This window comes from Phyllobates terribilis, unplaced genomic scaffold (assembly GCF_046119375.1).
Source record: "Phyllobates terribilis strain yellow unplaced genomic scaffold, ASM4611937v1 Scaffold_5__5_contigs__length_657084704, whole genome shotgun sequence".
Lineage (NCBI taxonomy): Eukaryota > Metazoa > Chordata > Amphibia > Anura > Dendrobatidae > Phyllobates > Phyllobates terribilis.
Window position 1 is genome coordinate 381,441,416 of NW_027362765.1, and position 13,425 is coordinate 381,454,840.

Here is a 13,425-nt window from a genome sequence, read left to right on the forward strand (position 1 = left end):
AGAAATCTCCCATTCCACTGGGGTAAGGAGCAAGCCGAGTCATTTCAGGAGATGAAGGAGATCCTGACAGGCGACAAGATCCTGGCCTACCCTGATTACAGCCAACCGTTCCTGCTGTATACAGATGCCAGCAATGAAGGGCTGGGCGCTGTCCTAAGTCAGAAGCAAAATGGCCAAGAGAAGGTAATCGCATACACAAGCAGGAAGCTCCGCCCGACCGAGAGGAAACCAGAAAACTACAGCAGCTTTAAGTTGTAGTTCCTGGCCTGGTCTGGGCCATCACTGAGAGGTTCAAGCACTACCTAGCCTCCAGCAAGTTTACTGCCTACACTGACAATAACCCCTTGACCCATCTTGAAACCGCCAAGCTAGGAGCACTAGAACAACGATGGATGGCTCGGCTGTCAAACTATCAATTCACAATTAAATATCGGGCGGGCCGCTAGAACGTCTACGCCGATGCCCTGTCCAGGATGCCTCACCAGTCAGACACAGAAGAGGAAGTGGATGACCTGGACGAGATTGAGCTACCTGCCTTTCACCGGAATGGGATGATGCACGAGCAACGAGCCTCCAGGAGGCAGCGTGGGAAGACGTGAAACCCTCTGCCACACCACAGCTGGAAAGAGACCCAGGACAGTGACCCGGTTGTCAGCCGTATTAAAGAACTGATAACCCAAGAAGGCTCCTCCCTGGAGAAGGAAGCGTCTCTCCAAGCAAAGCAGCTGTGGAACGAGAGGAGCCGGCTGTTTATCTTCCGTGAGAAGCTGTGCCGGAGGTACATCAATCCAAAAACCCATGAGATGGTATGGCAGATAGTGGTCCCGAAGACAGACATCCAAATGGTGTTGGAGGCCTACCACGATCAGGCGGGACACTCTGGCTGGAAAAAGCTAGAAACCCTGCTGAAGTGTCGATTCTACTGGGTAGGAATTCGCAGCTCCATTGAGCTGTGGTGCCGAGACTGTGGACCCTGTAGCCTCAGAAGATAAGACTACAGCAGCCGAAGGCGCCCCTGCAACCCATCAAGACGACTCGACCCCTGGAGATCGTGGCCCTGGATCATGTCAAGTGGTCACCCAGCAGGTCAGGGTACTCCTGCGCCCTGACCATGGTGGATCACTACTCTAGGTTCCTAGTGGTCACCCCCGTCAAGGATCTAACAGCGGAGACGGCAGCAAAAACCTTCCAGGAGTGTTTCTGCAGACCCCATGGATACCCTGAGCAGGTGCTGACGGACCAAGGCCCGGCCTTTGAGGCTGAGCTGTTCAAGGAGTTCTGCCATTTGTACGGGTGTAAAAAGATACACCGGTTGGAGCAGAGCAAGGAGGCCCAGCCAATGGAATACTTGCTAGTCCAGTAGAGAGGTCAATGCAGTCTTGCAGCCCCTCCACACCTAGTCTTAACACATTGGGAGGTAGTGCACCTATTAGCGCTTCACGTATCCCAGGCCTACGCAGATCAACACGTAGCACGCGAGGTCAACCACCTGTCAGATACACTGAGTGAAATAGGTAAAACTCTGACAGTGTAAATAGTTACCCCTGAGGTATTGTATATTATTGTACTGTATTTGTCATGCATATATATATATTATTTTGTGCTTTGCTTTATTACTGAACAGTTCAAGTGATATGGACACTTTGCCTAAGGACTTCCTTATTTATCTAAGAACTCCGTGGCTGAGGACTGTGTGCAGTCCAAAAACTATTTATTGTATATAATTGCGCTCCCAGGAGTGCCCCCTTTAGGTGACCTCAGAAAGAAAACCTGTCTGGAGTGGCTCTACCGGAGGTACAATGCAGGATCTCCATGCCCTGCAGCCACCCCAGGGCCTACGTTAAGGATTTGGGACAGGTCCCTCAAATTACCAAGTACTCTACCCTGTGAGATGGACATCCTGTCTGGGAACCTCACCACAAGAGACTTGAATTCGGAGGACGCTTTGTACTTGTTTATGTTATTATGCAACGTTTAAGAGAAGTGCCTCCCATAAAGGGAAGAGTTATTGTTATTGTTCATGTTTACCATTGTTGTTTTAAAATGTACTTCAGCACGGGAGTGCTGAGCTTTGCTAGGGGGGAATGTGGCGCCCAGCTGCACTTGGTACCACAGATCCTAGGGGGTGCATTAAAGGATTCCTCCACAAGAGGCCCCCATAAGCATTCACACACCTCAACCTTCCACCTCAGACCACCAGAGGGAGCCCGTTAGGGATATAAATAGGGAAGGTGGAGCTAGGCAGTTAGTTAGTCTGGAGTCGACAGTGAGCCAAGCCTGTTGAGAGAGTTCCCTCAGAAGATGAGCCTGAGAGAGGTCAGCCTGCAGAGGAGCCCAGTCCAGACTCAGTTGAAGCTCAAGTAAGTGAGCTTAAGGTGTGCTGACGCCTGTAAGAGCGGTGAAGAGCAGCAAGCTGCCGTTAGTGTGAGTAGCCTAGCGAGAGCCCGAGCGTGGCCGAAGGCGAGTGGAAAGTGAGTAGCAGAGGGGGCAGAGGAGCTTATCCAGCTCACCCCGAAACATATACCGGACACTGGGTCCGAGCTTACCGGGATCTCTACGACCCAGTAGGGCATAACTGGAATCCCTGGAGAACTACAGGTCCCAGGTCCACCAGAGAGCTGATACATATCAGTGCCAGGAGACTCATAGGCCCCGTAAGCTGGGAGCGTGCACTCCAAGAGAAGGCCCTACCACAACGTCAGCCGGTGCAGGACAGAGATAAAGTTAGGCTTAGCTTCAGGCAGGTCAGAAACTTGCTACGCAGAGGCAAGAAACAGGAGGCCCTATACCCGCTCATTGGGGAGGATCCTGATATGCACCCTTCACCCTACAGTGCTCCGGGATGTGCCTGAATTACCACCAGTAAAAGGTACCGAAGTGACTATCGTGTCCGTCCCTGTTCTTGCTCTGACCGGGCTGGGTCTCACCTGTCCTGCATCCCCCTCTTCATACACTGCCCTGAGGCCTAGCTCCACCTGTGGGGAGCTATACCATCAAGCTGCATTATCACCGGCCTCAGTGGACTGCCGCAGCGCTGGTGATTCTCACCAGAAACCACAGGTGGCGTCACGAACTTCCATAAAATTAGCAAACCAAACCACCCTTTTTTTTAAAAGAGAGGCCCAGAGTACGGGCCTGGGAGCCGACCACCGGGACATCCCCAAGGTCAGGCAAAAGGCCCGGGTACCGAGTCATCCCCCATCCCCCTGGGCTAGTCAAATGCATTTGTAATGTTATGGAAAATCTCCAAAGAATTCTTGAACATCTCTCAATCCATTCTCCAGAGAATACAAAAATATGTTGCAATTTGAACAAGAAGTAATGCTAAAGGCAAATCACAAAAACCGAATGCCTATTGAATATAGCATGACTTTCATGAGAGAAAAAGTAAATACTGTGCACCCCGACAGACTCAACCCTCCAACTGCCAGAGGGGAAATTGCTGCCATTTTCCACAGTGCAGATGGTGCACCCCCAGAAAAAAGTGACATTACAATTCATTCAAAAAGTGGGATTTTATAAAGTATATCTATAGAGTTGACTCTGTGACCCAGTGTGCTACCCTCTGCTTTTCCCTTATGATGACTCTATGGGAACTACAGATGTAAAAAAAAAACAATACAGTTGCTCAAGGAAATGTGACTCAACTTGAATGGTATTCACACCACTTTGCCTCTTTGTGATGGTACTTTTAACCAGTTCCTTAACCCCTTTACGACCTATGACGTATGGATACATCATAGGTCACCTCCCTCTTTTTTGGTGTAGGCTCTGGCGCTGAGCCCGCACTTTTTCCAGCACATGACAGCTCATCTGATCAGCTGACATGTGCCCCACACAGCTGCGGGTGGAGTCGCGATCCACTCTCTGCTGTTAACATGTTAAATGTCCTGCTATGTACTGTATAATACAAGCGATCAGATGATCGCAGTTTCAAGTCTCCTAAGGAGACTATTGAAATAAGAAAAAAGTTTTTAAAAATATTAAAGAAAAATATAAAAGTTTAAATCACCCCCCTTTTGCCTCATTCAAAATAAAATAAAAAATAATCAAAAATACAGATATTTGGTATCGCCACATTCAGAAATACCCAATCTATCAAAATATAAAAAGAATTTAAAAAAATCAAAATGCCAGAATTACATTTTTATGGTCGCCACAACATTGCAATAAAATGCAATAACTTGTGATCAAAACATTTGATCCCAAAATGGTATTAATAAAATATCAGATCGGCACGCAATGAATAAGCCATCACCCAGTCTCAGATCCCGAAAAATGGAGATGCTACGGGTATCGGAAAATGGCGCCATTTTTTTTTTACAAACTTTGGATTTTTTTTTTATCACTTAAATAATAAAGAACCTATACCTGTTTGGCATCTACAAACTCGAAATGACCTAGAGAATCATGATGTCAGGTCAGTTTTACTATATAGTGTACATGGTAAAAAAAAATTGTGGAATTGTATTTTTTTGCAATTTCACCACATTTTAATCATTTTTCCTGTTATTCAGTGCACTACATGGTAAAATCAATGGTGTTGTTTAAACGTACAACTCGCAACATCGTAAGAGCTGAAGAATATGACATTTTTTACCGATTCGTGAACAACCACAATTTCAAGGATGTAGACATCCTAGTTTTGCATTTTTTTCAAAAGTGTGATTCCTTCTGTTCGGTTGTTGTGATGCCATTTTCCTGGTGATTTTAGTAAACTGGAAGAAAATGATTGTCAGCTATAAGGCCGAAAATTGTGTTTGACATTGTTTTATCCCTTTATGTGATAGTTTTCAACATTTGCTGGGCCAAATGTTTTGCATATTTTGTCATGGGAAGTCGAATTTTGCCTACATTTTTTTGTGTGTGTTTGTGTCTGTGTGTTTTTTAGGTTAAAATATGGCAAAGACAAATTTATCACTAGATGTCAGGACGCTTATTATTCTGAGAGTGAAGTCAGGAAAAAGCCAAAAAGAGGTAGTTATGGAATCAACTGCTCTCAGAATCAAGTGTCACATAAATAAAGAAATAAAAAGAAGGTTATAGAAGAGCTGACAAAGTGGATGACCATGGAAAACTTCCTCCAGCGTTGATCCCATTATTAAGAGAAAGTCAGTATCTGATGTCCATAAAAGTGCTGGACAGATTTCACACGAAATGAACAAAGAATATGGGGTCAAAGTGAGTCACCAAACTGTGGTGCGACGGCTAAGAGCTGTAGGGTTGAATGCACGAGGTCCAGTCAAGAAGCCTTTCATCTCTGAAAAGAACCGCAAGGTCCGACTTGAGTTTGCCAAAGAACACGGCCAATGGAAAGAGACAGATTGGTCTAAGGTGTTGTGGTTGGATGAATCCAAGTTCAATCTGTTTAGTAGTGATGGCAGCACTATACAGTTGTGCTCAAACTTTTACATACCCTGGCAGAATTTTTGCTTTCTTGGCCTTGTTTCAGAGAATATGAATGATAACAAAAAAACATTTTCTCCACTCATGGTTATTGGTTGGGTGAAGCCATTTATTGTCAAACTACTGTGTTTTCTCTTTTTAATTATAATGACAACCAAAAACATCAAAATGACCCTGATCAAAAGTTCACATACCTCAGTTCTTAATACTGTGTATTGCCCCCTCTAACATCAATGACAGCTTGAAGTCTTTTGTGGTAGTTGTGGATGAGGTCCTTTATTTTCTCAGATGGTAAAGCTGCCCATTCTTCTTGGCAAAAAGCATCCAGTTCCTGTAAATTCCTGGGCTGTCTGGCATGAACTGCGCGCTTGAGATCTCCCCAGAGTGGCTCAATGATATTGAGGTCAGGAGACTGAGATGGCCACTCCAGAACCTTTACTTTGTTCTGCTGTAGCCAATGACAGGTCGATTTGGCCTTGTGTTCTGGATCGTTGTCATGCTGGAACATCCAAGTACGTCCCATGTGCAGCTTCTGGGCTGATGAGTGTAAATTTGCCTCCAGTATTTGCTGATAACGTGCTGCATTCATCTTTCCTTCAACTTCTGCCAAGTTTCCCGTGCCTTGTAGCTCACACATCCCCAAAACATCAGCAATCCACCTCCGTGCTTTACAGTAGGAATGGTCTTCCTTTCATCATAGGCCTTGTTGACCTCTCTCCAAATGTAACGTTTATGGTTGTGGCCGAAAAGTTCAATTTTGGTCTCATCACTCCAAATGACCTTGTTCCAGAAGTTTTGAGGCTTGTCTCTGTGCAATTTGGCGTATTCTAAGCGAGATACTTTGTGGCATTTGCACAGTAATGTCTTTCTTCTGGAGACTCAACCATGCAGCCCATTTTTCCTCAAGTGCCTCCTTATTGTGCATCTTGAAACAGCCACACCGCTAGTTTTCAGAGAGTCCTGAATTTCAGCTGATGTTATTTGTGGGTTTTTCTTTTGCATCCCGAACAATTTTCCTGGCAGTTGTGGCCAAAATTTTTGTTGGTCTACCTAACCATGGTTTGATTTTTACAGAGCCCCTGATTTTCCATTTGCTAATCACAGTTTGAATGCTACTGACTGGCATTATCAATTCCTTGGATATCTTTTTGTATCCCTTTCCTGTTTTATACAGTTCAACTACCTTTTCCCATAGATCCGTTTGACAATTCTTTTGCTTTCACCATGACTCACAATCCAGAAACGTCAGTGGCTGGATGAAAAATACAAGAGTCGGTCTGGATCCCAGAAACTCACTCATCTTTTATGCACACTCACTGATTACAAACAAACAGGTCACAGGTGAGGAAGTTACCTTTAGTAGCCATTCAAACCCATTTGTGCCAAATTCTGTGCATGTTATCAGGTAAAAATCACCAGGGTATGTGAACTTTTGATAATGGTCATTTGGATGATTTTGGTTGTCATTATGATTTAAAAAGAGAAAACACAGTAGTTTGACAATAAATGGCTTCACCCAACCAATAAGCATGAGTAGAGAAAAAGTTTTTTTGTTATCATTCATATTCTCTGAAACAAGGCCATGAAAGCAAAAATTCTGACGGGGTATGTAAACATTTGAACACAACTGTATTTACGGCCCAATTGGAAAATGTAATGATGTAACGTACCAAACACCTACAGTGAAACATGGTGGTGGCAATGTCATGGTTTTGGGCTGCTTCTCTGCATCTGCCATTGGCCCTCTGCATAGAATTGATGGAAATATGAATGCTACCATGTACAAGGATATAATGGAGAATGTAATGTTGCCACATGGTAAAACCAGAGTAGGCAGGGGATGGAAATTCCAGCAAGAGAATGATCCTAAGCACACATCCCATTTAGTAAAAAATTGGTTAGCAAAGAAAAATGTTTGCCTGTTGCAATGGCCAAGCTAATCACCTGATTTACACCCTGTAGAGCACCTTTGGGATTAGTTAGGGTGACAAGTTGGAGTTCGTACCCATAGCAAAAAAGATGAATTGTTTGCAGATTTGCAAATAGAATGGAGCAAGGTGTCTTGAATACCCGAGTGGCTTCAATGCCTCATCGGTGCGATGCAGTAATTAAAGCAAGAGGTTATGCTACAAAATACTAAGTTATGACATTGTAAGCAATGAATTACTCTCTTTGTTGTGATCAATAAATAGTAGATGCAAAACTTTTGTCAGTCAGTTTTCTTTAATTAAATGACCAAACCTATATTTAAAAGCATTTTGGTTCAAATTAAGTTCTTTCATGATGACAACTTCATGCACTTTCATCACCAAGAAAATGGCATCACAACAACCAGACAGAAGTCATCACTTTTTAAAAAAAAAACTGCAAAACTTTTTAGTCGCCACTGTATTTGTAACAGTAACGTGGAACCCAAAATGGAGGGAAATCAGGGAAAAATTACTTCCCATTCTGCAACCATGTGACAGGCCCGATTTAGTAGCACGAGTATTTAACATAAAACTAAAATTGCTACTTGAGACTTAACACGTCCAAATCTGTGTTATGTGGTTAACGGTATGGTGTAAGTCAAAGGGTTCCAAAAAAGAGGGCTCCCTCACGGACACATATTGGTATTTATGGATCTGGAATACAAGGCCTGCGAGAAAGAAAGAATTGACATTGTTTATGCAGAGCTCCCACACAAAGACACTCATCCGAGACTTTATGAAACTGTAAAATCTTGCATGATATATGGTCCACTCAAGCCAAATGCACCATGTGTGGTCAATGAGAACTGTACCAAAGCCTTTCTCGAGGATTTCTGTTCCGAAACGAATAGCAATGTAAATGGATACCCTAAATAGCACGACGGGACAATGACAACTTTGTTGAACTTGGTGGAAACAGGGTTGAAAACAGATAGGTTGTGTCTTACAAAACTTTTCTTTCTTTAACCCCTTAACAACATCTGACGTACTAATATGCGTCTGTGCCCTGGGACTTAAGACCCAGACCCGTATTAGTACGTCATGGCGATCACGCGCACACACAGGCTGTGCGGGCGAGATCGCCGCCGGGTGTCAGCTGATTGTCACAGCTGACACCCGGTACTATGTGCAGGGAGCGGTCCTGCACCGCTCCCAGCACATTAACCCCCGCTATGCTGCGATCGAAGTCGATCGAAATCGATCGCGGCATTGCGGGGGCAAGGGGAGGTGATCGGCGATACTCACCTCCTCTTCCGGCTTCCAGCGCAGTCTGCAAAGGCTTCCCGGGTGTTGCCATGATGACCCGATGTCGTCATGACAACATCCGGGTCACCAGAGAGCAGGAAGATTGCTTGGACATGCGCAGTGCATCTCCAAGCAATCTTCACATTGTGCACCGCTGACAGCCTACATGGCATAGGGATGGTGCTCCATCCCTATGCCATGCAGGTGATCAGAAAAAAAAAAAAGTGAAAGTCCCAGAGTGGGACAAAGTAATAAAGTGTATAAACTGTGTGAAAGTGGAAAAAAAAAAAAAAAAACATTTGCAAAAATATTAAAAAAAAAATAAAAAAAATAATCCACCAAAAATAAAAATATAATGTACCCATCAATAAATATTATTATAAAAAAAAACAAAACAAAACAATAAAAGTACACATATTTGGGACCGCCGCGTCCGGAACAACCTGACCTATAAAACTGTCCCACTAGTTAACCCCTTCAGTGAACACGATAAAAAAAAAAAAAAAAAAAAAAAACGAAGCAAAAAACAATGCTTTATCACCATACCGCCAAACAAAAAGTGGAATAACACGCGATCAAAAAGACGCATATAAATAAAAATGGTACCGCTGAAAACGTCATCTCGTCCCGCAAAAAACAAGCCGCCATACAGCTCCATCAGCCGAAAAATAAAAAAGTTATAGCTCTCAAAATAAAACGATGCTAAAAAATATTTTTTTTCTATAAAATAACTTTTATTGTGTATAAGCGCCAAAACATAGAAAAATTATACAAATGTGGTACCGCTGTAAACGTACTGACCCGAAGAATAAAGCTGCCTTATCAATTTTACCACACGCAGAACAGAATAAAAAAAAAAAAAAAAAACAATTCCTGAATTGTTGGTTTTTGTTTATTCTGCCTCCCAAAAATCGGAATAGAAAGCGATCAAAAAATGTCACGTGCCTGAAAATGGTACCAATAACAACGTCAAGTCATCCCGCGAAAAACGAGCCGTCACATGACTGTCTGCCAAAATCTGGAAAAATTATAGCTCTCAAAATATGGCGATGCAAAAACTAGATTTTACAAAAAATGCATCTTTTAGTGTGTGACAGCTGTCAGTCATAAAAACCCCATATGATTCTGGCATTGCTGTAATCACACCGACCCGAAGAATAAAGTCGTCTAATCACTTATACCGCACAAGGAACGGCGCCAAAAATAAACTCTTTGGTTAGGATTGGGCTAGGGCTGGGTTTGGGGCTAGGGTTGTGCTGGGACTAGGGTTGTGCTAGGGCTAGGGTTGCGCTATGGTTAGGGTTGTGCTAGGGTTAGGGCTGGGGTTGGGATTTTTTTCAAAAGTAAGGAAAAAAGATGACGATATGGCGACTAGTGTTGAGAGCAAGTGCTCGCTACTTGAGTTTGCATCGGGTGCTCTGGTATGCATTGAGTATCGTGGGTATTTGAGTGACATGCTCGAGTCTCTGCCCCATATGCTTCGCGGCCAAAAAACTTTACGGGGATTGCCTGCCATGCACGAGCGATCCCCGCATGTTTATTTTTGGGTGTCTAATAACCGTGAAACATGCGGAGCAGGGACTCGAGCACACGCTGTACATGGTGCATACCTGAGTACCCGATGCAAACTCAAGTAGCGAGCACTTGCGCTCAAGAATAATGACAACTTATTCAATATGATGACCTAATGTAAACAAATTCTGTGCCGTACCTCTGGGTTCAAAATGTTCACTATACACCTTAATAAAATCCTTGAGGGGTATAGTTTCCAAAATGGGGACACTTGTGGGGGAGCTCCACTGTTTAGGCACATCACGGGCTCTCCAAACGCGACATGGTGTCCGCTAACAAATTGAATGGAAAATCGGCTCAAATTGTTAGCGGATGCCATGTTGCGTTTGGAGAGCCCCTGTGTGCCCAAACATTGGAGCTCCCCCACAAGTGACCCCATTTTGGAAACTAGACCCCCCAAGGCACCTATCTAGATGCATAGTGAGCACTTGGAACCCCCAGGTGCTTCACAAATTGATTCGGAAAAATGAAAAAGTGAAAAAAAAAACACTTTTTCATTTTTATGAATCAATTTGTGAAGCACCTGGGGTTCCAAGTGCTCACTGTGTGCCCAGGGGAAACTGCACAACAAATTTTGGGGTCCATTTTTTCTTGTTACCCCTGTGAAAATAAAAAAAATTGGGTCTAAAGTAACATTTTTGTGAAAAAAGTTAAATGTTCATTTTTTTCTTCCACATTCAAAAAATTCCTGTGAAGCACCTGAAGGGTTAATAAAGTTCTTGAATGTGGTTTTGAGCACCTTGAGGGGTGCAGTTTTTAGAATGGCATCACTTTTGGGTATTTTCTGTCATAAAGACCTCTCAAAGTGACTTCAAATGTGATGTGGTCCCTAAAAAAATGGTTTTGTAAATTTTGTTGGAAAAATGAGAAATCGCTGGTCAAATTTTAACCCTTATAGCTCCCTAACAAAAAAAAATTTTGGTTCCAAAATTGTGCTGATGTAAAGTAGACATGTGGGAAATGTTATTTATTAACTCTTTTGTGTGACATATCGCTCTGATTTCAGGGCTTAAAAATTCAAATTTTGAAAATTGCAAAATTTTCAAAATTTTCGCCAAATTTCCGTTTTTTTCACAAATAAACGCAAGTGATATCGAAGAAATTTTTCCACAATCATGAAGTACAATATGTCACGAAAAAACAATCTCAGAATCAGGGGGATCCGTTGAAGCGTTCCAGAGTAATTACCTCATAAAGTGACAGTGGTCAGAATTGTAAAAATTGGCCTTGTCATTAACGTGCAAACCACCCTCGGGGCTTAAGGGGTTAAAATACAATGACCACATTAATGTAGAGATTTCAGATTTACAGTTCCAAACAAAGTATAAAATACTTGTTCAAATACATTTACAAAGGGCATGATTGTGTAAATTTCCAAATTACTGCCTCCACAGAACAAGAAGTCACAGTTGAATGGAATGAAGTAAAAAATTACTTGGAAACTCGATGTGTAAGTGCACCTGAAGCATGCTGGAGACTCAGAGAATATAAAATGCACCATCAAACTGATCATGTGGGAAGGTTAAATAGCCACCTTAAGGACAAGCATACAATATGCTTTATATCAGGTAAAGAGGCTGAAGCTGTGCAGCAGAAAGACATAAAGTCTAAACTACTTGCTTGATTTACACTGAATCAGGAAGATCCTAATGCCCAACAATATTTATACATTGAAATCCCTGTACATTACACAAGGGATGATAAAAATGTTACATGGAAACCACATAGCAAAGGTCATAAAACCACAATTGGCAGAATGTTTAATGTTCGTCCATTAGACAGAGAAAAATACTTTCTCCGAATTCTCATTCTCAATGTTAGAGCATGTGCACACGATCAGGAAATGCTGCTGGTTTGATGCTGCGGGTTTTTCGCCTGCACGCAGCCGAATGCAGCGAGGAGAAAATGAACTTTATTCTCCCAGCCAGCATTCGGTTTCAGACATGGGGTTGGGGGCGCCGCTGGTTCAGTGACTGCTCTGAATATACAGATCGTCCGCTGTAACAGCACCACTGGCCCTAACTGACACTGGCTCTAAATTGAAGCTGAAAATAATCTAAAAGACAGAAATGATCAGCTCACCCATTCACAAGTGCACAGGATCCAAAATCCAAGGAAAGGCAGTCCACAGAAAAAGGGAGGTTGATGCAGCACTTCAAGAAAATGCAAACTTTATTCCCTTGATAATCCATCCTGTATATTCTCCTCACTCCACCAGCCTTCGGCCTACTCAGGGCCTTCACTAGGCTACACACTAGCAGCTGGGTGGCTGTGCTTCACCGCTCTTATGGCGTCGGCACACCTTAGGCTCACTAACTTGGGCTTCACTGAGTCTGGCTAGGATCTGTACTAAACTCTGTACTCTAGCAGACTGACTGAGAACTGTTCTGCTCTGACTGTGAGCAGGAACTCTGTTCTGTTCTGAAGCAGACGTTGTTCTGGCTGCCTAACTCCACCATCCGTATATATAACCCTATCCTGGCACCCTCTGGTGGTCTGAGGTGGTAGGGTGGAGGTGTATGTATGCTGTGAGGGCCTCTTGTGGAGAAATCCATCCATGCACCCCTCTGGGATCTGTGGCACCAATGCGCAGCAGGGCGCCACATCTATACTTCAATTTGCTTCTCAGTTGTTTTTCAATTTAAGTAAAAATTAATATCCTGCAGAGCTGAAATCACAAAGATTCGGTCACTGTCCAAATAATTCTGGATCTAACTGTATTGGACCACTCATGTAGTTGTAAGAGGGTGATCGGGACGGTCATGCGTCTTTCCCTTTTGTGAATGTATTGTTCTACTCTGTTTTTATACTGTATATGAATATGTAAATGTCTATTGTCTAATGTTAGTTACAGGGACAGTATATGTTAGGAGTGGATGTTATATTAGATTAGGAATTGGGTACAGTGCAATGGTGGGCACAATAGTTTAGGATAGAAATAGTTAATATATTTAGTAATAGCTCCAGTGTAGAAGGAGCCGGGATAGTAACGGAGTACTTTGCCCAGCAACCGATGGAGACAGTTGATGATTGGTCCAGTTGAAAAAGGGGGAGGAGTTTGGGCCAGAGGGGAGCAACGGTTATTCCTGTCAGGAATCAGTTCAGTCAGAGCAGTTGTTGCTGTTAGTAACATTAAAGTATGTGCTGGAGGATTACTGAGGAGAAGCTCGGGGCCCTTAGGGCTGAAGGTCAATAAGGATACCGACAGTCGATGATAGAAAGAGTTAGGCAG

At 43.2% G+C, this 13,425-nt stretch overlaps 1 protein-coding gene across 3 annotated transcripts in view; it reads right to left on the minus strand.

Annotated features, from left to right (window-relative positions):
* LOC141271199 (killer cell lectin-like receptor subfamily B member 1B allele B) overlaps positions 1–13,425 on the minus strand; it is a 316,917-nt gene that overhangs the window by 10,965 nt on the left and 292,527 nt on the right. The gene's annotated exons all lie outside the window — the stretch shown is intronic.